Raw genomic sequence first — 27,548 nt, forward strand, 5'->3', positions numbered from 1 at the left:
GACAGTGAGAGAGAGAGAGAGACAGAGAGAAAGGTCTTCTTGCCGTTGGTTCACCCTCCAATGACCGCTGCGGCCGGCGCGCTGCAGCCGGCGCACTGCCCTGATCCGATGGCAGGAGCCAGGTGTTTCTCCTGGTCTCCCATGGGGTGCAGGGCCCAGGCACTTGGGCCATCCTCCACTGCACTCCCGGGCCACAGCAGAGAGCTGGCCTGGAAGAGGGGCAACTGGGACAGAATCTGGCCCCAACCGGGACTAGAACCCTGGGGTGACGGCGCCGCAAGGCAGAGGATTAGCCTAGTGAGCCATGGCGCCGGCCAGGGCTTTTCACCTGTTCCTTTGTTGTTGTACATTCAGTGTCAGGAACAGTGTCTGGTATAAAAGAAGCCATCAAAACTGTGTTGAATGAGTGGGATGGACTGTGTTAAGATCCTCAAGACATTCTTTGGCTTACTCAAAGACAAACGCAATGATCATGCCCCTTGACAAAAGATACTGGACCTCAGCTGCACAAAAATGGTAAATGGGCTCTACAGAAGTCTGTATTGCTTGAGATGTAGGGATATTACATTTTGAAAGCTCCAGGGCATAATGCCCACTGACCCCTGAATATAGCAGGATGGGGAGGCATCATCAGCTTTGCAGTCTACTGTTTGTTAATTACCAGGGACGCACAGATGACTTCCAGATCAGAATTACAATGGACAACCTGACTTACAGCACCCATCCAGCCTCTTTGCTCATCCTTAAAAGTTCTCTCCATGTCTTCTCCCTGATCCTTTTGCTCGTTTTTCCAAGAAGACTTCCCAGCTACTCAAGCCCACACTGATCACCCTCTTGTCTCATGAAAAGGCTCTATTCACTTACAGTATCAGTGTGCGCAAGTGTGTGTGTTTGGGTGTGTGCATGTGCCCACGAATCTTTCTCATTAAAAAAAAAAAAAATACAGCAACAACAGTACTAACTACTGGTAAGCTGGCATGCAGTAGGTCCCTAACTAAAATGGATGGGTAAAGGCAGTTGCCAATGGTGATTTGTATGTTTTGTGTCCAGACAATGTAAGAAATCAGTTCTTTGACAGCAAAAGAAAAAAGAGAAAAGAATTTCATGGTTCTGCATAAAAGTGTAACTATTACAGGTGGCCCAATTCCCAGTTACTTTGTTCCTGACACCAGAGACCTGTTTTTCAATCAAACTTGCAGCAGCTGTGGAGCTAGAAGGCTGGGCTGGCACCTGGGTCAGAGGTTTCCCATTAGTGCTGGCAGATTTTTCATAATCAAGACACTTCTGAAGTGTTGAACCCTACCCAGAGCCAAAGGTTAATGATTCAGTGTGCAGGGACTGCAGCACAAAGCAGGGCATCAGACAGCTCGGAGAGAGATGCCACCAGTGGGCTCGTTCTCATTGCTCCAGTTACATTCTTGAGTCTCTTGGACATTTGCCTTCTTGCCGAGAAGTCATTCAGCAGAGAGCAATCATTAAGCAGGCTGCATTAATCCTGTTTTTCTAACCCTGGTTCATGTTTACGTATTTGACAGTCAATGTTTTTGAGCGATCCCTCAGTACACCATTGAATCTGGTTGCGCACAAGCAAAGAGAATTGGAGACTGAAAGGGTCACTTGCTGAGTTCAGTGTAGACTGGCAATCCCGATAGATTTGCATAACAATTGCAACTTCCAGTCGAAAAATATTAGTGGTCTATGAGAGATGACTATTTCATTCCACTTTATTCCCACTACTGTGGGCTGTTTCAGATCATGATTGTTGTGCAAAATGCACTAAAATTGATTCTGATTAAAATCTGGCATTCCTTAAGAAAACTGATGATATCCTATAGTGTCAGATCTGGAGAGGATTATTTTTAAAAATCAAACTCTCTATAATTCATTGGACTTTCTTATCTTTTTAATCACTCACTTACAGAGCAAATAATGACAATAAGATACACGAATACAATGTGTAATGGTCAAATGAGGGTAATTGGCACTTCCATCTCCTTACATACTTATCATATCTTTGTGTCTAGAAACTTCAAATTCCTCTCTTCTAGTTCAAAAATTTGTAATTGTAAACTGCCATTGTGTTGTGGTTCATTAAAAGTTATGCCTCCTTTCTCGCTGTATTTTGGGACCACTTACTAACTTCCCTTTTGTTTTCAAAGAACCTTACTGAGAGCATTTTATAGGCTTAGTTCACAGTTCTTCCCCTGCCCATATCATTCCTTGTCTTCCTTGGCTCCCATTTCTATCAATGACTCCGTTTAAATGCCTTTGTTTTCCTTCATTCTTCAAAGCAACTCAGCTTTTGAAGTCTAATTTAAAGCCGGACATGCTTTCCATAGTAATACCACATAAACATTAATCTCATCCAAAAATACCCTCAGAAAAACACAGGGACTTTTCACTAAATATCTGGGTACCCATTGGCCTAGACAAGTAGACTCATAAAACTTTGTGTCCCTATCGACTGACCTTTCTACCTCTTCTTCCTGGACCACTCGGAATTCCCCCCACAGCCTTGCTAGCTTGCCTGCCTGCAGTCTCCCTTCCTCTCCCCTCCCCAGAGTGTTTCCAGACCAGGTCTTTACATGATCTCATGTCTCACAGATATATCACACTGACCTCCGACTTCTTTTCTCCACCTGTATTCTGCTACCCTGAAGCCTTTCCTGATTCCAGTCTAGAGTTTCTCCACCTCCCAGAAGCTGTATAACTTCTTGGAATCGTGCTGGGAGTCAGGCATCTCCCGAATTCCAGTGTGCCCATCCTGTGCATTTTGTTTCCAAGATATAAGCAATATTTACTCCTTAAAATTATTATATGTATGAGGTATAGTCAGGAAGTTCACAGAAAAAATGCATGGGGTTTGTCTTTTTGCACTAAAATGAACTTATCTTTTATTTCTGTTTATCTACAAACTCTGAAGTATCTCTTATTTCTACAGAAACATAAAATTTCTGTCTTTATGGCATATATTTCTCAGTATAGTTGTACACCTATAAGAAATATATAGATAAACAGTGTAAAAGCAAATGAAAACCAAGCAAAGACTATTCGAACCTGTTATAACAAGGGAGTCAGTTGCCATCTCTTGCATTTCACAAACGCTCAAAGGCAGGAGAAGAGCTTAAAAGCTTTATCATGAAGAAACGGGGGGAAGGCTTGAGTGTGTCTCCATTAGAGGTTGCTAGCAAAGTGGAAGCCAAAGAGAGCCTAACTAGAAGCAAGGTGTCCTAAGTGATTGGTGAGGAGAACATGTTTAACGTTCTCTGATTGGTTTTCACCTGGAAGGAGGGGCCAAGAGATTGCTTGAGGCTAACTGCAACAACAGAGGTTGTGATTTGTCTTCCTGGACTGGTTGTTGCAAACTGTAAGTCAGATTTCTATTTTTTTTTTTTTTTCTTAAATATGGTGTGGCTATTATCCACCTGTAAAATCAATCCAGGAAAGTAGGGGGGGTTTGAAAAAAAATAGAGAGAGAGAGAGAGAGAAACACAGGGAAAGGCAGAGACAGATTTGCTGATGAGATTAAGATGGTATTAGGTGAAGACCTAAAATCCCCCAATTCTGTTCCTAGAGCACTCCAATGTAAAATGTCCACAAATGAAATAAACACATCCAGAGAACAAGGACGCACTAGATAATGTTTTTTACTGATATTTAGCTCCAAGCCTTAATACATGACTCGGATAAGAGGAAAGAAGCTTTCTTACACAGGGGAGAACTGAGGTACATCCAACAATCCTACCCTTTCTGCTTCCCCTAAACCCAAATTGGGGTTATACATGAAGGGAGGGGGAGTTCCAACACAGACCAGCACCAGAGGAGGACAAAAAAAAAAGTTAGACAGAATATTTGACCTAAAGACCAGAGCTCCTTATTTTTCCTGAACTCCTGCTTTCTCATCCCACCACCCCTGAGATGAAAAACAAAGCCAGCCAATGACACAAAGTGCCATTAGAATTCTGACAGGACCAAAGCAAGATTGTGGAAATGTGTATTATAAAAAAAAAAAAGGGTTTCAAAAAGATTTTCCACCAAATTCACTTATCTTTTAGTTTCATCTCCCATTAATATTTTAAAGTATCCTTGTGTATTACTCACTAAAATATGCTGTGACTGGGTGCTGCCAGAGGTGTGGGGCGGGTTGCAGCATCTTCCACCCAGAGGCCACCATGCAAATTTAATTAGTGGCCTTTTCTACTCTTTATTAGCAGCACACACACCCTGTGTCACTTGTCTCTGAAAATACAGTTTAAGGTGTCACAGAGTACATTATTGAGCCAAACCCAATTTGTTTCAGTAATCTCCTGTTATGGGCGTTTCTGTTGTTTTTAATTTCTACGATAAAATTAACGCTGTTCTGAGTAACCTTATTCAGTAATCATTGCACAAATCTCCAATTACATCCTAAAGAAAAATTCCTGGAAGTGGAATTACTTGTTGAATGTTTGAAAGTTCTAGACATTTTAATAAAGAATATGTAGCCTTTAAAAAAGATTTGTTTTATTTAGCAGGAACCTAGATGGCAAGTGGAACAGCCCAGACTCGAATCAGCTCTCATATGGGGTGCTGGCATCCCAGGTGGCAGCTTAACCCACTGCGCCACAGCACACCTATCTATGTAACTCTGGGCATTTCAAAAATAAATAAATCTTAATACAAAATAATGGCTTATGAACATTACATATTTTGTACTAAGGTACTCCTGTTTTTAATCAGCTTTTAAACAAGAGTGTCAATTTGTTAAGTCAACAACAGGAGTCAATGTGCACTTACTCCTCATGTAGGATCTTTGTCCTTAGTGTGTTGTACATTGAGATTTAATGCTATAACTAGTACTCAAACACTATTTTTCACTTTATGTTTCTGTGTGGGAGCAAACTGTTGAAATCTTTACTTAATGTATGCTAAACTGATCTTCTGTACATAAAGAGAATCGAAAATGAATCTTGATATGAATGGAAGGGGAGAGGGAGTGGGAAAGGGGAGGGTTGCGGGTTGGAGGGACGTTATGGGGGGGAAGCCATTGTAATCCATAAGCTGTACTTTGGAAATTTATATTCATTAAATAAAAGTTTAAAAAAAAAAGCATTTAATTTACTTGGACTTAAATTGTTTTATTAGTTAGAAATCTTTCGTGTTTTTTTTAAAGATGTATATATTTACTTGAAAGTCATAATTACAGAGTGTGGGAGAGACAGACAAAAAGAGCTATCTTCTATCCAATGATTCACTCCCCAGATGGCTGCAATAGCCAGGGCTGGGCCAGGCTGAAGCCAGGAGCCAGTAGCTTCATCTGGGTCTCCTACACATGGGCGGCAGGGGCCCAGTTGGGACCTCTTCCACTGCTTTCCCAGGCCATTAGCAGGGAGCTGGTTGGAAAGTGGAGCAGCTAGGACAGGAACTGATGCCCATATGGTATGTCAGCATGGCAGGCGGTGGCCTTACCCACTGCGCCACAATGCCAGCCCCAACTTTAGTATTGTTTACCACAAGTAAATCTAATTTTTTGATGGTAAGTATTAAATAATTAATTTTTACAAGGATCGGAAATATTATTAATATCACACCATGAATTTAGATGAGGGCATTTCAAAAATTTCATGAAAAAAATGGAATTAGAAGTTTATTTTGTTTCAAAAATCTTTTAAAATCCAGGCATAATTTTTCCTAATATCCATTTCCCACCAACTTTTTGGAGTATCCTCATACATATTCTATGGAAAACTTTCGTTTGTTTCATTTGTTTCTTTTCTGTCATTGACAGTTCTTTTTCTTCTTGAAAGATAACACTGATTTCTTCAGTTTTGTATACCGTTTTTAATAGTAGGACAAGTTACTCATGTATTTCTTTTTAAAATTTTCTTCAGTCATATTCCCTGGTTCTGCTCAGTGAATTTTGGAATATTATTATCAACTTTTTAAATAAACAAACCCTGACTGACTCCATTTGGAATTAAAAACATAAATTAATTTGCAGGAAGTTGATGTGGCTGCAAATTAGTCTTTCTAACCTGTAAGTAAAATAGCTTTTTTGTTGTTTATACATGTTTTGTGGCTTTCTTCTAGATTTTAGGTTTTCTGATAAAGATGTATTTTCATTACTATCACGAATGACAACTTTTCTAATTGGTTAATGTTAAAATTTGAGAAAGGGAATGTTTTATTTATTTTTGCTTTATGTCTTTCTCAGTAAGCTTATTATTAACACATTAAGTTTGTTTAGCAAAAACTCAAGTCAACAAAGTGAAATTGACATTTTGTGATGGGATGATTTTGAACAACCCTTGTCTTGACAGTTGAGGAACAATGTTTTTTGTTTTTGTTTTTAACTTTTTCTTCATACTATTTGTTGAACTCTCTACTTAGAGCTGATCTTATGAGTATAAAGTTAACTGAAAATAGATCTTTGTAAAAAAATAAGAATAGGAATGGAAGAGAGAGGAGGAAGTAGTGTGGGAGTATGGGTGGGAGGGATGGTGGGGAGAATTACTATGTCCCTAAATTTGTATATATGAAATATATGAAGTTTATATTCATTAAATTAAATTTTTTAAAAAGTATACTAAATTTTTGGCACCAAGCTATTTGGTAATAAATAAATATTTTTATAAGTTACAATTTTGCTCACCTGTTTTAGTTCTTTTTGTTGTTGTTGATTTGTTTTTCATCTTGCCTTATTTCATTGGTTAAAACTACCAGAACAAAGTTTTAATAATGGTGAACATCATTGTCATGTTTTTGTTTTAAAGAGAATGCCTCTAGAGTTTAATGCTTGAATAACCTAGTCAAGATTGGTTTGTCACAGATTGATAGCACCTCCCATTGTTCCATATTTATCTCACTGAATCATTTCAGAATTGCACATTTGTATAACCAATAAGCAAGAAGGATGGATTAGTTATCTAACATCCATGCTGTTGCTATAGGAATTTCCCTCTCGCACTTTAAGCTTACTGGTTTATTATCATACATGGCCTCTAGTTGCGTATTTCTTAATCCTAGCAGTACACTGGATTCACTGGGGAGCTTTTAAACTGGTTGGTCCCTGGGGCCTCTGCCTGGCCAATTAAATGAAAATCCCCAGGAGTAGGGGCTCAGGCAACAGAGGTTTCCTGCAGCTCTCCAGGTGAGTCTAAATGTGTGGCTAAATTTGCTATCCACTTCAGTATTTTTCAGACTAAATAAGAATAAAAGTCAGCTGGAAATTTGTTACAAATCAGATTCTTAAGATCCACCCCCCCATACACACACACACACACACACACACACACACACACATAATCTCAAAGATTTAGGTTTGGTATTTCTTAACTGAGGGACTGAGGGTCTACTGTCTGCGTTTTTAACAAGTATTTTCAGAGACACTATTTTGATTATCATCTATCTCACATAAATTCTGGACCAAAAAGTGATTTCAAACTACCTCTTACCTAAAGGAAAGTTCATTACTGGATCATCTGATACAATGGATTGTAGACATGGCTAATACTAATTGTATCAAGACCTCTTTTTCTAACTCTACTTGTTACAAAGCACCTCCTTGGGTGTGCCTCTGTCCCTAAACCAAATGATACAGTTGGGCTCTATATTCTCTGAAGAGAAGGAGAAAAACAGGTACTAACCGGGTAGAACCACACATTCTTGGTTCCTTTACAAAGCAGTTATTGCCATGAGTTTCCCACTTGGTACGGGCTTCTTCCTTGTCTGGTGTTTCTTCTAACCTTGATTCAAGGTTCTGAGAGTGTCATCCTTCAGTCCTTCCAATAGCAAAGCCACCTGCCCTAGGTGGTGGTCTGAATTTCCAATCAGATGCACACCTTGTCATAATCAAAATAAATCCACTTCAGACGCTATCCTAGATTCATTAACACTTATAGGATATTAGACCTTTTGATATTTTCCTTAAAATGAACAGCTATTTTAGTGGGTAGCCTGAAGCTGAGTCATCAGCTTTCACCAAACACTATCTTACAGGGAAGTCACAATTTATTTTTATAACAAACATTTGCAAAGGACTGCTTTGTGCCAAGCATTGTGTTGGTTTATGATAAATGCTGTTGCTCATCAATTAGTCCTATATTTTTGTTGAAAGGCAAATTAGAAAGCCAGGACTTGGGCCAAGGTTTTTCTATTCTAGAAACATTGTCACATGCTTCTATGGCTTAGCGCGTGCTGTATGTATGGGCAAGGGTCCCATCACCCTGTGGTTCGACTACACATGGAAAATCTCACCTGCCTGCTGTGCTAAATGGAGCAAGGAAGAAACCTATCTGAGCAATTCAGACAAAGTGGAATTTGTTTTGCTGCAAATGATTCAAATCATTAAATTCAACAAATACCCATTAAGCCTCTATTATGTGCAAGGCTCCAGAACCCTTGCAAGTGCCAACTATAAATTAGATTTGGTTTGTGTGAAATCTTCCCTTGGTATTGCTAGACTGCAGTGCTATATTTTCATTTCTGTTCCACTTATTCTATCTTTTAAAAAGAGATACACATTCTCTAACCTGGGTTAAGACCAGACATCCCCGATGAACCCACTGCTGTTTCAGAAAGAAGAATGAGGGCAATGTGCTGATTTCATGAAGCAGACGAAAGCTCCAAGTGATGATTCTTCACTGGCTGCCTAATCCTTCTCTAAACTTGCTTAAGCTGCCTGGATCAGGTACCTCCTGAGCCCTTTGCTATCTGCGAATGTTGATTTCTCATTAGCCCCAAGTCGAGTTGCCACAGCCCGATCCGTTCACCCTCGGTGCTCACCATCCCCAGCTCTGTTTATAGATTTACAAATTCAGAGAAAGAAGTAAGGTCAGTGCAAAGCTTCCTGGGTCCCTGTAACATGCCTACCAGAGCAATCCTCATAAGCAATTCTGGGAAAAATGGTCCACCACTGGTGCTGGTCAGTGTTTTCCTTTTAATGTAATAATAAGGAGATTAGGGTTTAATCAGATCTGATCCAAATTCCTCTCTTGATCTCCCTTTTGAATATGCTCCATTGAGACCTTGGTTTTGCCACTTAATATGCAGAAATACAATAAGGAGCTTAAGATAGACACATCTCTAAGCCCGCTCTGAACTTGGGAAATCAAAATTGCAACAAATGCCTCCCAGTCCTTGGGAGTTTGAGGCATCAATGGAGCCAGGCTGAAGATGATTTGTTCTGTATCCTCTCACACCCTCGAGGGAGACTGTAAGTATTGAGAGCTTGTACTTTGGCCTCCTTCTATGTTTCCAAGATCAAGAAGCCAGTCCCAGACAAGGTGCCTGGGGCACTGTATTGGCACCATGACCTCAGCCCACTTTATCTGGGCATCAGGAACCATATACATGAAACTCAACTCAGAGACATCAGTCATCCTGGAATAAAAGAAAAGTCTTTTTCACTCATTTCATTTATGTATTCAATAGTTCTTGAATACCAACTTGCTATTCCACCTCTGCTAAATTGATTGGCAGGGACCATCCATGTCCATACCGGCTGCTCACCATAGCAAGTGGCAACTGACTACGAGGCTTCCTGTGTCAAGCCCATTGTGCCAGATTGGAGGAGGGGGAGACCATAGCACCATGGCAGATCAGAAAGCAACCTTCTTGGTGAAGAGAGTTTATCTGGAAGGGACAGTTGAAAGCAAAGACAGCCTTTGGATGACTCCTTTGCTGAACTGCCTGCTACAAGCCACTCAAGAGGCATTTAACTTCTTGATTGAGTATGAATAGTCAAAAAAAAAAAATCAGAGGAAAAGTAAACAAGGAGGCTTCAGAGTTAAGATAGTCAGTGAAGCCAACATTAGCTTTCAAGGAATTTATAAACATGAGTATTAGGTATATCAATACCATGGGAGATAATTTATCCATAAAAATAAATGAAACACTGATTTATGTTACAATATGGATAAACCTTGAAAACATTATGCTAAGTAAAAGAAGCCAGTCACACATAATCCATTTATATGAATTGTCCTGAAGATGCAAATCTACAGGGGTAGAAAATAAATTAGTGGTTGACAGGAACTGGGTGAGGGGGAGTGGGGAATAGGTATTAATGGACATAGATTCCTTTCAGGGTGATGAAAATGTTCTAAACTATACAGTGATGATTGCTGTACAACTCTGTGAATATACCAAATATTATTGAACCATCAATGTTGATAGATTCAAAGCTGCTAAAAACAGGAGGATAAAAGGAGTGACTTATGGGATCATTCTTGAGGATAAATGTCAAAATATTGATTAACTAGAATTTGAGTTATGCATGCCTGTTAAAATTTCTTGATTACTCATTAATAAAAGAAAAAGAGTTTATAGTTGCTAAAATAGAAAAAAAATAATAAAAAATTAATAAAATATAAAATCATGTAAATTAGTAAGGATAAAATACTGAACAGACAAAATGAATAAAGTACTATAAACAAAAAATTAATATATTGCATATATGAATATATACATAGAAATAGATATATCAGTAATTATGATAAATATGAAAGTACTCCCTAAAGTTCATGAAATTAGAAAATTAGTATATTTTGGTTTTTTTGAAGATTTATTTATTTATTTGAAAGTCAGAGCTACACAGAGAGAGGAGAGGTGGAGAGAGAGCGGGGAGAGAGAGAGAGAGAGAGAGAGAGAGAGGTCTTCCATCCAATGGTCCACTCCCCAGACGGCCACAATGGCCAGACACACGCCAATCCAAAGCAAGGAGCCAGGAGCTTCTTCCAGGTCTCCCACATAGGCGCAGGGGTCCAACGACTTGGGCCATTCTCCACTGCCTTCCCAGGCCACAGCAGAGAGCTGGATCAGAAGTGGAGCAGCCAGGTCTCGAACTGGAGCCCATATGGGATGCTGGTGCCCCAGGCAACCCACTGCACCACAGTGCTGGCCTCTATTAGTGTATTTTAATGTAAAATTTTTCAAATCAAATCCATGTGTAATTTTTTCATAATCTGCATTTTCTATGAAGTTTTTGATGATCAAAAGATAAAGATCAAATCAAAAGATAAAGATTGAAGATGATTAAGGCACACCTAGCTTTATGTTGTTTATAAGAGATACATCTCAGATATAGGATACAAGAAGACTGAAAGTAAAATAATGAAAAATATGTAAGGTAAATATTAAAGAAAAGCAACCATCCATATCAGATGAATTGACTCAGGGAAAAAGATAACTAGAAAAAGAAAAAAGGCTATAATATAATATAAAAAAATTCAATTTATCAGAAAGTCATAGTTGTTCTTAACATGCATGCATCTAATAATACACTCTGAAAATATTTAAAGAAAAATTTCTGTAACTATAGAGAAAAACAGACAACCTACTATGGAAGACTTTTTCTAACATAGCTGTAACTGTTAAGTCCAAGCAGAAGGGAAAAAATTAAGAAAACCAATTCAAACTGTACTATTGACTGCATATAAATCAACATTTATAGAACATTCCACCCAACAATTAAGAAAACAAAGTCTTTTCAACTTAATTAACTATATATTAGAACATGAAGAAAATCTCTACGATTTCAAAGGTTTTGATGTTATGCAATACTCTTTGAGCATGAAGCAATTAGGTAAGAAACAGTCGCTAAAAGATAACAAGGAAAAGCTCCACATGTTAGGAAATACAAAAACACTCCTAGGTAATTCATACATCAAAGAAGAACTCATATTATACATTAAAAAATATCTAGAGCTAAACAATAATACTAGGTAACAATTTCCTGCATTATGAAATGTAATTAAACAGTACTGATAATGACACATATAACCTCACATGCTAATAGCAGGAAAAGAATGAAAAAAAAAAAGGCTGAAAACTACTGAACTATGCATCTGTCTTTGAAGGTTTAAAAAAAAAGCAAATTAAACTGAAAGATTCTAAGAAAGTAGAAGGAGAAAAAAATAAAGATAACAAAAAATTTTAATAAAGTAGAATAGCAACATACAATGGAGGGGATGAAACAAAAGCCACAAGTTTGTTCTTTACAAATCGTAATGAAATTAACAATCTCTAGCAAGACTGATCAAGATAAATGTAGGGAACATATGAATAAACAATATTGGAATGAAAAGGACTTAATTAGAGGTACCAGAAACATTGTGAGATAAGAACAGATTATGCAGAAACTTATGCCAATAAACAGGGAATCTTAGATGAAAATTAACTTCCACCAAAAATTAAAAATTTTCAAGTCAGAAGAGAGCTTTCCCAAGCAACTAAGAGCATTATGTGAGTGAAGAGCTGAACATAGAAGTGCATTGGTTTTGTGGGACACAATTGCTGAGTTCTGCAAACACTACCTAAGACATAGTCTGTATCACAGTGTGAGCTAGTTACTGTGCAGGATGGAGATGATGACCTCTAACAGCACAGTGGAAGTCTTGACACGTGCATAAATATGCAATGGACAGAGATGGCAGCCCTCGGAAAGCTCACTAAGAAGAGAGTGAAGATGGGGCCGAGGTTTTATGTGAGCCATGTTAGGACGAAGATGAAGAACTAGAGAGGGAGGTAGGAGGGCTCTGAATGTGTGACTATAGAATTTGGACTTCACACTGACGTTTTTGGACAGGAGGAAACTATGACAAGATCTGCAAAGCCAGCATAGAGATACACATATGGTGAATGGGGTTTGTGAGTGTTGAAAGATGAGGCATGGTGGCAACTTGGGAGGATCTGGAAGTCAAGGAGACAAGCTGTAAAGTGGTCCTGAATGAGGGTGATGGAAATAGACACAAGGAAGAACAGCTGAAGAAGTACCTGTAGGCTTAGCTACTGATTAGATAGTACCCAAAGGAAACTTAAAGGCATCCTACAATGTCCAGCATGAAAAAAAAAAGGAATTAAATTAGCCAATGACTATTTATTCAGCCATTTGTTTATAGAATAGCTGAGAATTAATAAAATATTGACTGAGTTCTAGCTGCTAAGGAAGAACACAAAGGAAGAACAAAAAGTTTAGTTTCCAAGACTTGTCAAGAATGTCAACTGGATGTTTAGGTAAGCAGTCTTCCAAGCTTCTGCTGGCCAGCAGGTGCATATTGTGAAGGTGCGGAATCAAGATGAAGGATTGGGGAAGTGGATATGACTCCTCCGCGCCTCTCTTCAATCCTCAGCAAAGGACGCGTAGAATGTGGGAACCATCAAGTTCCGCAGGACTCCCAGGCCATTGCCCTTCATGCTGCTTTAAGCTGAGGGGCCTGAGTGAACATGCCAGGGCCCACCCTATTACCATATGGAGAACTTGGTGTTGTGTATTTCCTGACATCCTGGGCCTGCTCTAAATGTCACTGGAGCTGCAGATGCTAACAGCACAGAAGGAAGTGACCAATCAGAAATCAGCTCAGGACTGAAGCTGTGAGTTGAGCAAATGGGGAAACTGAGTTCCCAAAAGAGAAGTATCCCCCTCAGGGCCTGTAGCTTTAGAGGCATGAGTGACAGCCAGGCCACCCCCGTGGTCTCTTTCCACGCTACCCAACCACTGCCACTGGGGAGGTAAAGAATCTGCTTGGAGCTTTAGGCACTAAAGTGTGGTCTGGAAGCTCATTCTGTATGAAGCAATCTTCTTGACCTAGAAAGGGAACTGGTTATCCCATCCCTCCCACAATCCTTTCCTGGACCCCACTGTAGACTTCATTTCTGCTGCTTCAGGCATCAGAGTCATAGATCTCTTTCCTGTGATGGGATGGTCCTGTGGCCCGGTGGCACATCCTTTGAATGAAGAGCAAGGTGAGAGGCACTGAAAGACCTGTTAGGGCTCCAAGAGAAACCATCAGTACACCTTCTATGAGATGCAAATGTTATTCATTGGAGTGACCTACTGAGAAATGGAAGCACCTTGAAGACAGAGACTGGGTCTTGATGTGTGTAAAGACCTGACAAAGGATAAGAAAGCAGATGTTCAGGTAACTAATTCTGAATTGCTGTGCTCTGAAGTGCAGCATTCCGTGAAGTTTACCGTCATAAAGTAAAACCTTACCCCCATTTTGCATCTACTTTGAATGGAATGTTTTCCACAATGCCTAACATCCTCAACTGGACCTCTACGAAAATAATACAAATTTTCCTTAATGACTTGTGCTAACCAAATTGTGTATTTTTTAAAATGAGTTTCTGATTGTCATTTAAGGAGACTGAAACGTTCTAATTTGTTTATGTAACAAATAGCCTGGGATTTCCACTCCGAGTGTATGCCCATCTTTGATTGTCTTCCTATGTATCTTCTGCAGTCTGGCTTCAGCCGTCACTTCTTGTGTTCTTTTCTTCCCTCAGGTATCCCAACCATTCCACCTCCCAGAGATTTGAGGGGCCGTCCCCTTTGCATATTTTGAGCAGTAGTAGAACTGCTCAACAGATCCAATCAGCAAGACCATTTGTTTGGATCAGATCTCCCCATGACAGGCAGAGCTTGCCTCTGGACCAGAGTGACCCAGCACTACAGCAAGAGGCCACCTCTGCAAACCAGCAGTAGAACTTGGCACAGCATGAAGATGGTCTCCTTTGGAGAACCACAGACCACATATTTGTTTGTTTGTTGTTTTGTTTTTCAAGTTGCCAAACTGAACTGTTTACTCTCACGAGACAAATACAAAAAGGACAAGCGATATTTTTCCAGTGTGGATTATAGTGTCATTTTACGTACTGTTTTAGCAACACTGCCATTTCATCATTTGAATCTATGACAGTACATCAGCATTCCAGACACCTTGATTATTTAGAACACAAATTTTATGCAGAAGTAAGCAGGTATCTGTAGCTTAGATTAGGAAATACCTAAGACCAATTTCAATGCTCTCATTCAGAAAACTTATAAGCAAGGGTATAATCTTTATTAAACTTCTTATGCACCAGGTGCAGTGTTATATGACATGTTGTCACTAAAAGGGACCAAAAATGGTGTCACAGAGTTGGCTGCCAAGTGTTGTGCATCCAGGTGCTGTGGGCTATGGTGAAGAAGGACATCCATTTGGAGTGAATTATGCCAGCTCTCCCTTCTTCTCTGTTCTATGCTCCAGTGGCACAAGAAAGGGGATTCTTCTCCTTGAGGTTAAAGGGAGTTATGAAGGGGTGGGCGCTTGCTCTAATGGTTAAGATGCTCCATGAAATGCCCATGTCCCACACCACAGTACCTGAGTGTAATTCCTTTCTGGCTTCTGATTTTAGCATCATTTTAACGGAAACTCTGGGAGGAGGCGGTTATAGCTTGAGAGCCTGATTGGGTTCCTGGATCTTGATTCTGGCCACAGCCCATTCCTGGGGTACAGACTTCTGGAGAGTGAAAAGAGTACATGGGAACACTTTCTCTCTCATTTTCTTTCTGCTTATGTCTCCCAAATCAAGTTGACACAGAGACAGACAGAAACCCAGCAGCAAGTTGTAAGGAGATCACTGTGGAAAAGCAGCAGGGACAGAGACAGTGGTGCAGCCATTGGGAACCATGGCAGAAGGAAGACCCTCTGAAAGAAGATTGGCCTTGGTTGGCTCTGAGACAGGCAGCAAGACCAGCTACCCTGGTGTCCAGTTTCAATCATTGCTATAGAGTGATTATTTTCAAATTGTTTTGAATCACATTCACCTGTACTGTGATACATTGGTGTGGCAGAAGACAGGTGAGAGAAGAGTGGGGATTGCAGCTATCCCGCTTCAGAGACAGTAAGCTCCCTGCAGGCAGGGACAGGTTGTATTTGTTTCTGTATCCTCTAAACACCTAGCACAGAGTCTTCTCTGAACTACTTACTGGATGTTTTCTTTTTCTTAATTTTTTCCTGCTGCATCTATATGATATATACTGCATTTCAAAAGATGAACAACGTTTTGTGATATTTAAGGAAATCTCCTACCCACTAGCTGGTTTGATTCTTACAATATTATAAGGATAACAGGTTTTATGAACCTGCTGGACTTGGCAGCATGCAAACCAAGAGTAATTTTGTCCTGTCTCACACTGTCCCATTAAACCTACTCTGTAAAATCAATCTTTGGACAAAATCCCAGACAGTTCCTGTAACTCGTTCAGTCAGTGTAAAGTTTTTCCCCTCCCTGAGCTCTGGTTTGCCCCAAGCTCAGGAACGTACCCATATCTCAGAAGCTGCAAGGACATGGACAATTTCAGATTTGAGTTTGGTCTACTTCTTCCCCTGCAGACCATTTATGGCTACTACAGATTCAGGTGAAAGGAAAGAAAGGAGAATGAAAAACTTTCTATTTTCAGGCACAATTGTGCTCCAGCGTTGGTGCCCTGGGTGTGACTGTGGCGTTGACTCGATTCTTTCCTGGGTTGCTTCTGTACAACCGCCCCCTGCCCTCCTGCCTTGACTCAGTTGCCCAGCACCAGCTCCAGTTAATTCCCACATGGCCCTTTGTAGCTTTGGCAGCTCATGGTGCACTCAACCTCTTTCTGCAGAGCTCATCACACCCCCAAGCAGGACACCCTGATGGCCAGAGTTCTGGCCCAAGGAAACAACCCCCTAACTCCATGTGGTACAAAACCATCTCTCTCTCTCTCTCTCTCTCTCTCTCTCTCTCTGTGGCAGCCCTGTCTCCACTGAGTTACCACAATCGATTCCAGCCAGCCTTTCACCTGGGGCTTTCTCAGTGTGAGCCATATCCTGGCACCTCTCCCGTCCAAACTTCAGCAGACATACATCAGGCCTTCTGGAGGGAAGAGAGCGGAAGACAGGAGAGGAAATGAACATAATATTAATGTACTCTTCAAAGACCTCTTCTCTCGCCATACTTTCCTAATTCTTTCCTTAGCCTCCCATTATGTAATTTGGAGCAGGAGCAGGTGATGGTGAGACAGGAACTTAACTATGAGTCATTCTTTAGCACGGGTCTCCTTCCTGTTTCTAGGATCAGAAGACACAATACCAAAATACAGTCAACAAGAAATGTCCTCATTGAACAATTTGTTTTAAAAGGTAACACTGAAGAAATCAAAGGGAGTTGATGTTGATTTTTTCTTCCATTCTTCCTTTTAGCAAGTTAGAGCAGCAGGCTACTGCTAAAGGACACATGACCACTAGGAGGCAGTAATGAGCATCATACACTTACCCAGCATACTCCTAGTCCCCTGACTCACATTGTGCCCCTGCTCCTCTTATCCCAGCCAAACACAAGACAAGGAACCTTACCTCTAATACCCTGCCTAGTCCTGAAAATGAGCACAGCCAGAGATCCATAGGAAAAGCCTTAAAGGCTGTCTCTTACTGTGAGATGTATTACTGCTGATAGTGATAAGAATAACTTAAAATAGTTACATGCACTTCTAACCACTGATCTAAACTTCTAATGTCTATCAATTACATGCATTAATTTATATAATCTCCCAAACTACCACACAAGGTAGATACCATTATTAACTGATATTTTATAGATAAGGAAATTGAGACACTGAGTGATTATATAAATTGTCCATTATCCATGCTGTTATGGAAGCAACATTGTAGACACAATTTCTGCTGCAGTGAATCAGTTGTATAAAAACAATCCGGGGAACTTGTTAAAATAAGATTAACAAGACCCCCACTTAAGTACTGACTGTATATCAGGCATGGAGCCTAGGATCTGCATTTTTAAAAACTCATATATCTTCATTTTTATTTGAAAATAAAGAGAGTAAGAGAGAGACAGAGAGAAAGATGGGGAGAGATCCTCCATCTGCTGGTTCAGTCTCCAAATGTCTGCAACATCCAGGTCTGAGCCAGGTCAAAGCCAGGAGCCTGGGACTCCATCTGGGTCTACCATGTGGGTAACAGGGACCCAAATACTTGAAACATCACCTGCTGCCTCCTGGGATGTGCACTGTAGTGGGCTCTAGGCACTCTGGAAATATGCATTTTTAATATACACCCCAGGTCATTTATCAAGGGAGAGACTTAGGACTGCCCTCATAATTGTGAGACATCAACGCTGGTAGGGCAAAGATGGACCCCTGCAGTGGCAATGAGCCAAGGAGAGTCAGTTTGAAAAGGCAACTTTTCATATGAGAAGTTCCCCAATTTGTCCTTTTCATCCACTTTCATAGCACTGGTTGTTGAATAAGTGAAATGTTTGCTGAATAAATGAACCTGTTCCCAGGACCCTGAAGAGTGTGCAAAGAAGTTTACTCAATATAGTTCAAAAGCACTCTATAATATAAAAAAAAAAAAAAAAGCTCACACTATTGAACAACTTCAGCAAATCTTCTACACTACCTGCCAAGGTCATGGCTTCCATCTCACCTTCAATTATTGATAGATAGCCTGATAATTTTAGAAGAGAGAAACAGACTTTTTTCAAGATTTGGAGAAGGAAAATCCTTTTAATAAGAGATCCCATCCTGATTACATAGCTCTTATCAAGAAATCCCTTGAAAGCTGAATTCCAGAAGGCAACTATTAAAAATGTCATTGAAAAACTGGAAATTATCTGCTTGCACAGCTTAGAACAGGCCCAGGAGGGCTTGTCTATTTGATGCAGAACAAGAAACCAAGATTGTTCTTGCAGCCATAACTGGACTGGAGATTTTTATTTATTTATTTATTTTTACCTACCTTTGCACCCACAATTAAATTTATTTTTAAGGTTCAGCTAAGACATGTTCAAGGAAGCAGATGAGAAGGCAGATGTCAAGATGTGCAACAAGAATGGATCAAATTGTATTACAGAGGGAAATGAGGTGCCAGTCTGCGGGATGTCAAGGGACAGAAGAGCTTGTGCGCACACAAAGAAAAAAGGTAACAAAACTGGAGCCCAAAGACACTGGGCATTGAATCAGTTTCCTTTAATGACGCCTCCGCAACATGGGAGGTCTAAGACTCTGAAAGGATTGAGAAGAGGGCCAGTGCTTCAAAAACGGGACTGAAGAACTGTAGTAGCAGAAACCAGGAGCCTAAAACCCACCATTATTTATTTACCACAGGGGGATCAAAGTACTAGTGGACTTTTGCCAACAAGATTTCAATTGCTGCTCAGCTCTGAACATATTACCCTTGAATGAGGCCCAAACTAGCTTCTGATTTAGGACTGATTATTTCTTGAACATCTTCAGGTCACTAATTTAAGCTGTTTTACAGAGCTTTTCCAAAGACAAGACCAATTGTGTACATAATGAGTTATAAATAGTCATTTGCTTTTGCTTCTCACAGCCCCACCCTTTGCCTGCCCCTTTACTGAGTGTAGGATTTCATATCCCTTTGCCAGCATTTTTGGCTACAGGACAAAGGAACACACGTCCAGACTTTCAAGTTGACCTTGAAGAAGTTATTGTCTCCCAAGGTCACACAGTAGACACTGACAGAACAAGTGAAGGCCAAATGGCAAAATGACCTGGTTACTTTCTCTTATCTCCTGAACCTGTCATTCAACCACTGGGATAGGGGAAGAGGAACCTATTAGTCACAGAGTTAAGGTGGTTCTTCCTGGAACTCCAGGACTCCTAGGTGATAGAAAATTGATGAATGATTTGTCTAATGTCTTTTCCAAGTATTGAGACTAAGCTCAAAGGAATTATTATAATCTCTTGTTTCTTGTTATTAAATACAGAAACAACAATTTTAATATCTTGTAGAGGAGAACCATTTAAGCTAAATATGAACATGGCTTTTATCTGGGATTAATGAACTGAATATTTTAAAGTATCCTATCAGGAGAATATTTGCCTTTGGGGCACTAAAGAAAGGAGTCAGGTTCCACCTCCCCCTTCATCACAATCCTTGGATAAACAGCTCAGTGAAAGAAAACTGTATATAAATACATACACCTTAATATCTTCTTTCTATTGAAATATACATTTATCATACATGTATTCAGCAGCTTTCACACATGCTGTCAGGTGTGGAAAATTAGCTTTTGCATTTACCAAGTGCTCCATGGGAAAGAGGTCCCTCCTGTGTTTAACAGAAAGGATCTTTATTGTTTATGAGATTGAAAAATAAAGGTTGCCATGGCTCTAAGATCTGATGATTGGTAATGAGTTTTCCTAAATGACCATGAATCACTTCGGTGCTAGCCTGGCTTTGTTTGGAATATGAGACGCCTGTTCTGTCTCACAAGAAAGGAATTATTAATGCCCCTCCCTAGAGGGTTTCAATTTCACCCGTACAAATAGCTGTATATCTACCAAGTGTATGTTCAGTGTGCCTATCTATGAAATTTAAAATTATATGCTTTGTGTAAAACAGAATATATAATAGACTCTGAAATTGAATAAAACTTATTGGACTCATTTTTTATCCTTTGTGACATTTTTCTAGTAAGAGAGTTCAGACAAAAGGCATTGCCACCAAGGAGCCAGGAATGCAAAGTCCTGTCCAATTTAAATAATCACTCCTTTCTGTCATGTTTTACAAAGAGATGGCTTCACACATGCTCTTTGAGCATTTCTGTATTCTATTCTTAGCTTTCACAAATATGAGCAGGCAAAGATCCTCCCTACCCGTTGTGTATGTTTTGGTTACTTGAAAAAAAAAAAAAACATACAGTCTCAACAATTGTCTCATTATAAAATGAGAGGGACTTTTTTCCTATGATAAATAGAACAGAAACTTGGTTCCCATTGACTTGTAATTTAGTTCCCAACTTTACACTCCTCTTCTCAACCAAAAAGGGAAGAATTGAAGTTAAATATAGTAAGGAGGTCACAGGAAAGTTGATCCCGTTGCTCACCTTCTTACAACCTTTCAGTGGCTGCCCGTTTCTGTTCACATGGGCCACACTTAGCATGGCTTTTTATGATCACCCTTTGAAGAGTTCTCCAACTTTCTCTTTCCCATTCTCATTAACCTCTACTGTTCTCCAGACATATGAACCCCTTTCAGTTCTGGAAATGCAACAATTCTCATTCTCATTTTCTCTCTCTCTCTCTCTCTCTCTCTCTCTCTCTCTCTCTCTCCTTGCTCTTCCCTCCAGCTCTACCTCTTCTTCTGTGGCTTTCTCCCTCTCTCCTTCTTTGTTGATCTCACACTGAATCTAATAATACATAAACTCTTGAATAATGGTGCTGCTGAGGCCTTGTGGGCAGGAAAAATATACTCACCTAAGTTTTATGTGTCTACTCCTGTGAAGGAGAACTGCTGGCTTCCCAGGACGAAAGGAAGCCACTATTGCCAGCTTGCCAACAAACGGGCACTTTATAGCTTCAAGAAGTTTTGACATTGGAGTATCTGGCATTGTTCTCTATTGTCAGGATAGGCAGCCGGCAGTGGCAGCACATAAGTCAACTTTAGTACATCAAAATCCATGACTTGGGACTCAGGTGCAGCCCTCACTGCTGTCACAGTGGCCACTCTGTTCATCCATCCATCCATCATGCCAGCACTGAAGTGGCTGGTGACAGAGGCTGGTTGATAGCAACGGGCTAAGTCACTCAGTTTTTCAGTGCCTCTTCTAAAGTGGTCTCTGGGGGCAACTAAGTGGGCCATAAAAAACTTCCTGCTTCAGGGCCAGCACTGTGGTGTAGCAGGTAAGCCTATGCCCGTGATACCTGCACTCCATAGAGGCACTGGTTTGAGTCCTGGCTGCTCTGCTTCTGATCCAGCTCCCTGCTAATGTGCCTAGGAAAGCAGTGGAAGATGGCCCAAGTGGTTGGCCAGCCATCCACATGGGAGACCCAGAAGAAGCTCCTGGCCCCTGGCTTTTGCCTGGACCAGTCCTGGCTATAGTGACCATTTAGGGAGTGAACCAGGAGATAGAAGATGTCTCTCTTTCTCTCGTCCCCTCTCTGTAATTCTGCCTTTCAAATAAATACAAAAGTAAATCTTAAAGCTTCCTACTCCATGACTATTCTCACTTGTCCATGCATGTGTCCATTAATCTGGGATTCTCCAGATTTTCCAACTTGATTCTATTCTCTACTGTCCATGAGCCCATATGTATTAAATCTCAGACCATTTCTTTTTTTATGAAAACTGGATGACTGGATGGGCGAGTGCTCTAACTAAAGCTCTTACAATTAAGAGAAGTTCTCTCACTACTGTCTTTCAGAGCAACCATGAGAATATAATGAACAACTGTGTATTTGGCTTTTACTCACATAACAAGTTGACCCATTTGTAAACAAGATCAGGCTTTATCTTCCTCCTTCAACTGCTTGTATGCCCTACATACATACATACACACACAGCCAACGGTATGAACCAAAGGAAAATCACTAATGTAACAGCAGTGAGGGCCACAGGGCTCTGGACTAGTTGCTTGGACACCTGTTGGTGTCCTCTGGTCCTATTCACACTCAACCCAGAATGCACCACTCACAGCTTGCAATGAGTTACTGTGGCCCCATGCAACCTATGTGCTGGTGGATTTGACAGGACTCAGCTGATGACACTTGGGGTCCCACTGTCAAGCATGCTGTCTCTTGCAGAGCCCAAAGTAAACAAAGAGCTGATTTTTGTTTCTTTTGTGGTTGTTGTTACTAAGAAAAAAAAATCCTGTGATTCTGCACTGCAGTACTCATGGTTTTATTCTAGAACCCCAATAAGGCTGCTTTGCAGTTTTCTCCCTGATTCCTTTTACAACCCCCACATGGCATTTTACCCTGCCACTGAAACACCCACCCAGCATGGCATCTACTGGGTTGCAGGGCCTTATGGTAAGATGACACAAACATTTCCTGTTCTGGGCCTTCTCAAAGCTGGCAGCCTTTTTGCATTACCTTGCCTATGGGCCATAGCAGTATTTCTATGTTTAGATGTGCAACTGAATGACCTGAAGAGTCCCACCTGCATTGCTGCACTCCCTTTGTCAAGACAGAAGTAGCAGGATGCAATGACTTCTTTTCTTGAAAGGATATGGTGGACTTGGCTCTGTGGTGTAAGGGGTAAAGCTGCTGCCTGCAGTGCCAGCATCCCGTATGGGCACTGGTTTGAGTCCTGGCTGCTCCACTTCCAATCTAGCTCTCTGCTGATGGCCTGCGGAAGCAGTAGAAGATAGCCCAAGTCCTTAGGTCCCTGCACCTAAGGGAGACCCAGAAAAAGCTCCTTGCTCCTGGCTTCAGATCAGCCCAGCTCCAACTGTTGCAGTCATTTGAGGAGTAAACCAGCAGATGGAAGACCTCTCTCTCTCTCTCTCTCTCTCTGCCTCTATCTCTCTGCCTTTCAATAAATAAATAAATAAATCTTTTAAAAATTAAAAGAAAGGATATGGTGACATGTATCTGCTTCCTAAAGTTTCATGAAAATGACATGTCTTAAATATTTGCATATTTCCTCTTCCAGTCCCTGGAACACATGTCTTACCAAGGCTTCCAGTCTGCCAGCTACCTCTTCCTCATCCAACCCAATTAACATAATCTCACTGATGTAATGGGTAAATGCTATGTTCTGCAAGATGTCCAAAAGTTCTAGATCTGTGACATCTGTCACAGCAGCCACTGGCCAAATGTGGCTACTGAGCCAATGTGTAACTCAAACCTGCTTTAATTTGAATTAATGTTAATGAATTTAAATTTCAAGACTAAAGCTGTGTAAAGTAATTTTTTATTTCAAACTTCACAGTTTTTCTAGGATTACATGTTATGTCAAGCATCTCATGGAGGGACATAATATTGCTATATTGTAGGGCATGTACCAGACTTGCATAATTTCCAGTATTGCACATAAACACATCACTGCTTGAATGTATGCCAACGAATTAAGTAAAAATGATATTTTCCAGCCAGAAACCTAATCTTATGTTTACTTGAATATTTTTTGGAATTAGTATACATTGCAATGATACCTGCATAAAATGTCATCGTTAACTGCATTGAAATGTTATTACCTTAATCAAAATATATCTATTGTCTTGCTTAATAAAATAAATATGAATACATTTTAGAAATCAAAATGCAGCATATTATTGATGCAGGATTGAGGGAAAGAAAAGCTAATCACACAACTGGAAAGGTCAAGAAGAGACTGGAATAAGGCATGTCATCAATTTCAGGAAGAAAAAATACAATTTACTGCAGCAAAACAAACGAAATGTTGTTTGTTGTCTAAAAATTTTTAACATAATAAGGGTAGAAATATTAAGACATTTTCAGCCAAATACAGTGAATTTGATAAGGAGATGCCCCTTAATGGTGAGAAGGTAACCAATAAAATTACTTACCTGGAATTAAAATTAAAAACCCAATAATCATTTAAAAGAGCTTTTTTTTAACAAGAGAAAAATAAACAAAAATTTATTCACAAGTATACCTCCTATGTTTATGGAAGAGGTGGTTTAGCACTGAAGTTTAAATATTATCTTTAACTAAAATGAAGAAACAAGGGTGTGAGGCCATAGCTGTGGGGATATAACCAGGAAAAGCACCAAACAAGGGCAGAACCACTGTGCAGATTCAAGCCACAGCCTTCCCCACTGCTGAGTCTCTGCTGATTTAGAGGCATCCTTGTCTTCCTAGAACAGAGAGGGCCACAGTCTTCCAAATGGTGATCTACTTTATATATGTAAATTTCCCTTTCAAAGGGTAACTCCTACACCGGTTTTAGAGCTTTTCCACTGTCTGCAATTTCTCAAAATAATCAGCTCAGAATAATCCTTATGCCAAAGAGGCCTATTTTGGGGTGGCATGTTCTGATCTTTTACAGACTAAGTAGTTGAAATCTAGTGATAGAAGCTGACTGAAAGACCCAACCTCAGTAGCTATTTTTTATAAGGACCAATGTTTCTTCAGGTATTCTAGTCCTTGGAATCAAATGCAGGTGCATCAGCAGGTACTGAAATCATAACATTGGCCGGTACCACGGCTCACTAGGCTAATCCTCAGCCTTGCGGCGCCGGCACACCAGGTTCTAGTCCAGGTCGGGGGGCCGGATTCTGTCCCGGTTGCCCCTCTTCCAGGCCAGCTCTCTGCTGTGGCCCGGGAGTGCAGTGGAGGATGGCCCAAGTGCTTGGGCCCTGCACCCCATGGGAGACCAGGAGAAGCACCTGGCTCCTGCCATCGGATCAGGGCGGTGCACCGGCCACGGCAGCCATTGGAGGGTGAACCAACGGCAAAGGAAGACCTTTCTCTCTGTCTCTCTCTCTCACTGTCCACTCTGCCTGCCAAAAAAAAAAAAAATTAACAAATAGCAAATTTGATGTATTCTCCCTCAGTAATACCACAGGATCTGATCTTGTAATTTAGGGCAGCTATAAAATGTCTTGGATTCTTACACTAAATAGATAATGATCTTTAGATGTACAGAGAGTAAAGCAAGTTACCATTTCAATTCTGCAAAGTTCACTATTATGAGAAAAATATGAAAAATATATTTTATAAAAATTGAGAGAACCCCACTGAAATAATAAAACAGTTGTCATGGCCGGCGCCGTGGCTCACTAGGCTAATCCTCTGCCTTGCGGCGCCTGCACACCGGGTTCTAGTCCCGGTTGGGGCGCCGGATTCTGTCCCGGTTGCCCCTCTTCCAGGCCAGCTCTCTGCTGTGGCCAGGGAGTGCAGTGCAGGATGGCCCAAGTGCTTGGGCCCTGCACCCCATGGGAGACCAGGATAAGTACCTGGCTCCTGCCATTGGCTCAGTGCGGTGCGCTGGCCGCAGGGCGCCGGCCGCAGCAGCTATTGGAGGGTGAACCAACGGCAAAGGAAGACCTTTCTCTCTCTCTCTCTTTCACTGTCCACTCTGCCTGTTAAAAAAAAAAAAAAAAAAAAAAAGAATATAAGACCTTTAAAACAACTTTAAAAATAAAATGAATAGTGGAAATTTTTCTATTACTTCTCTTTAGCTTTAGAAGAATCATTTGATATTAATCATGTGATATTAACAGATATAGCCCAGTTAATACTTTGCTATATTTTGTCTCCATTTGATATATAAGTTTCCAACAAATGACAGTTTGCAACTTAAAAAAATTTCACTAATGCCATAGATGGTTTAAATGTTTTGTATCTCTCAAAGAAAAAATTTATCAAGATTTGAGAAATAAGTTCCTTTCACCATAGATGGGACTCCAACTTCATGAAGTCAAAACTGGGTTTACTGGAATTTTACAATAAGATATTGATGTTTCTTTTATTTGTTGTATTTATGATACATATTGGAAATACTTGCTTTCACTCCTCTATGAAAGATTACATCCCTCCATACAACTGTAGCCATAACAGTGAATCAAAAACAACAGTATACTCCAGTGAGGATGGTTGAGATTGATATCATATATAAAGGATCTGAAGGCAGCAGAAGTGTTGGTCCCCATCCTATTTCCATTTAATTCATGAGTCAGGTATTTGCAAAAAGTAAGTGGACTTCGGAGGATGGTGGTAGATTACTGCAAGTTCAAGGAAGTAAAAGTCCCAATCACAGCTGCCTTGTCAGAGTGTTATCTTTTCCAAAGAATAATATGGCCTTGGGTATACGGTATGCAAACCCTGGTTTGGCTGATTTGGTAACTGGTTCTTTTCTGCTGCTATCATAAGGAAAACTCAAAAAAAGGTCACATTGACATCATATGGAATACATGAGCTCATGCATTATTTATTTATTTATTTATTTGAAAGAGTTACACAGAGAGAGGAGAGGCAGAGAGACAGAGAGAGAGAGAGAGAGAGAGAGAAGTCTTCCATCCGATGGTTCACTCCCCAATTGGCCGCAATGGCCAGAGCTGTGCCGATCTCAAGCCAGGAGCCGGGAGCCAGGAGCCAGAAGCCAGGAGCCAGGAGCCTCTTCCGGGTCTCCCACATGGGTGCAGGGGTCCAAGGACTTGGGCCATCTTTTACTGCTTTCCCAGGTCATAGCAGAGAGCTGGATTGGATGTGGAGCAGCCAGGTCTCGAACTGGCACCCATATGGGATACTGGAGCTTCAGGCCAGGGCATTAACCCCCTGTGCCACAGCACCAGCCAAGAGCTCATTTTTATTTCTGTTTCAAGGCTGTGCTAACTCTCCTACTCTCTATTATAGTGTAGGCTGAAGACCTTCAGATGATCACTATGGAATAGATAAAAAATATCAACCACATACTCATTTAGGGAGGGTCTTCCAAAAATTCATGGAAATACATATTATGAAAGAACTGTGCACAGATTTCAAGTTACTTTAAGTTGACATTTAATTTGTTTTTATTTTAAAGATAAAGCAACAGGGGGTGAGAGGAGGGAAGGAGGAGGGAAGAAGAGGGGAAGAGACAGAGATTGAGATTTCCGTCCTTTGGTTCATTCCCCAAATGTTCATAAAAGCTGGGGCTGGATTCATGCTGGAGTGAGGAGCCCAGATGTCACTGGGTTGCAGGGACCCAAGCACTTGAGTCATGTATCACCTGCTGCAGGAAGCTAGATCAGAATTAGAGCAGAGACGTGAACTCAGGCACTGTAATATGGGATATAAGCATCTTAACTACTAAGCCAAATGCCTGCTCTAGATATCAAATATTTCTCTAGCACCAAAAGTAACATCTTTCAATCCCACTTTCCCACAAACTCTTCAAAATTTCCTAATACAAGTTTTCTAGTAATCATATTGAAAAAGCAAAAGCAAATAGGTGAAATAAATATTAAAACTATATTCTTTCAATTCAACATTTCTAAAATGGTATTTCAACACAAAATCAATATTGGGGTTTTTTTTGTACATCTTCCATATTTCTGATGTGTTT

General features: G+C 40.5%; 1 protein-coding gene across 20 annotated transcripts in view; it reads right to left on the minus strand.

Moving 5' to 3' along the window:
* TDRD15 (tudor domain containing 15) overlaps positions 1 to 27,548 on the minus strand; it is a 462,408-nt gene that overhangs the window by 44,899 nt on the left and 389,961 nt on the right. For 18 of the 20 annotated variants that reach the window (XM_070069382.1, XM_070069381.1, XM_070069380.1 and 15 more), the window contains one exon: positions 20,811 to 27,225. The exons of 1 other annotated variant lie outside the window; for it this stretch is intronic. The gene's annotated coding sequence lies outside the window, so the exon portion shown is untranslated. Of the gene's footprint in view, positions 1 to 20,810; positions 27,226 to 27,548 lie in introns of those variants that run through there. One more of the 20 variants, XM_070069386.1, reaches the window with a different exon arrangement.

Source organism: Oryctolagus cuniculus, chromosome 2 (genome assembly GCF_964237555.1).
Source record: "Oryctolagus cuniculus chromosome 2, mOryCun1.1, whole genome shotgun sequence".
NCBI classification, from domain to species: domain Eukaryota; kingdom Metazoa; phylum Chordata; class Mammalia; order Lagomorpha; family Leporidae; genus Oryctolagus; species Oryctolagus cuniculus.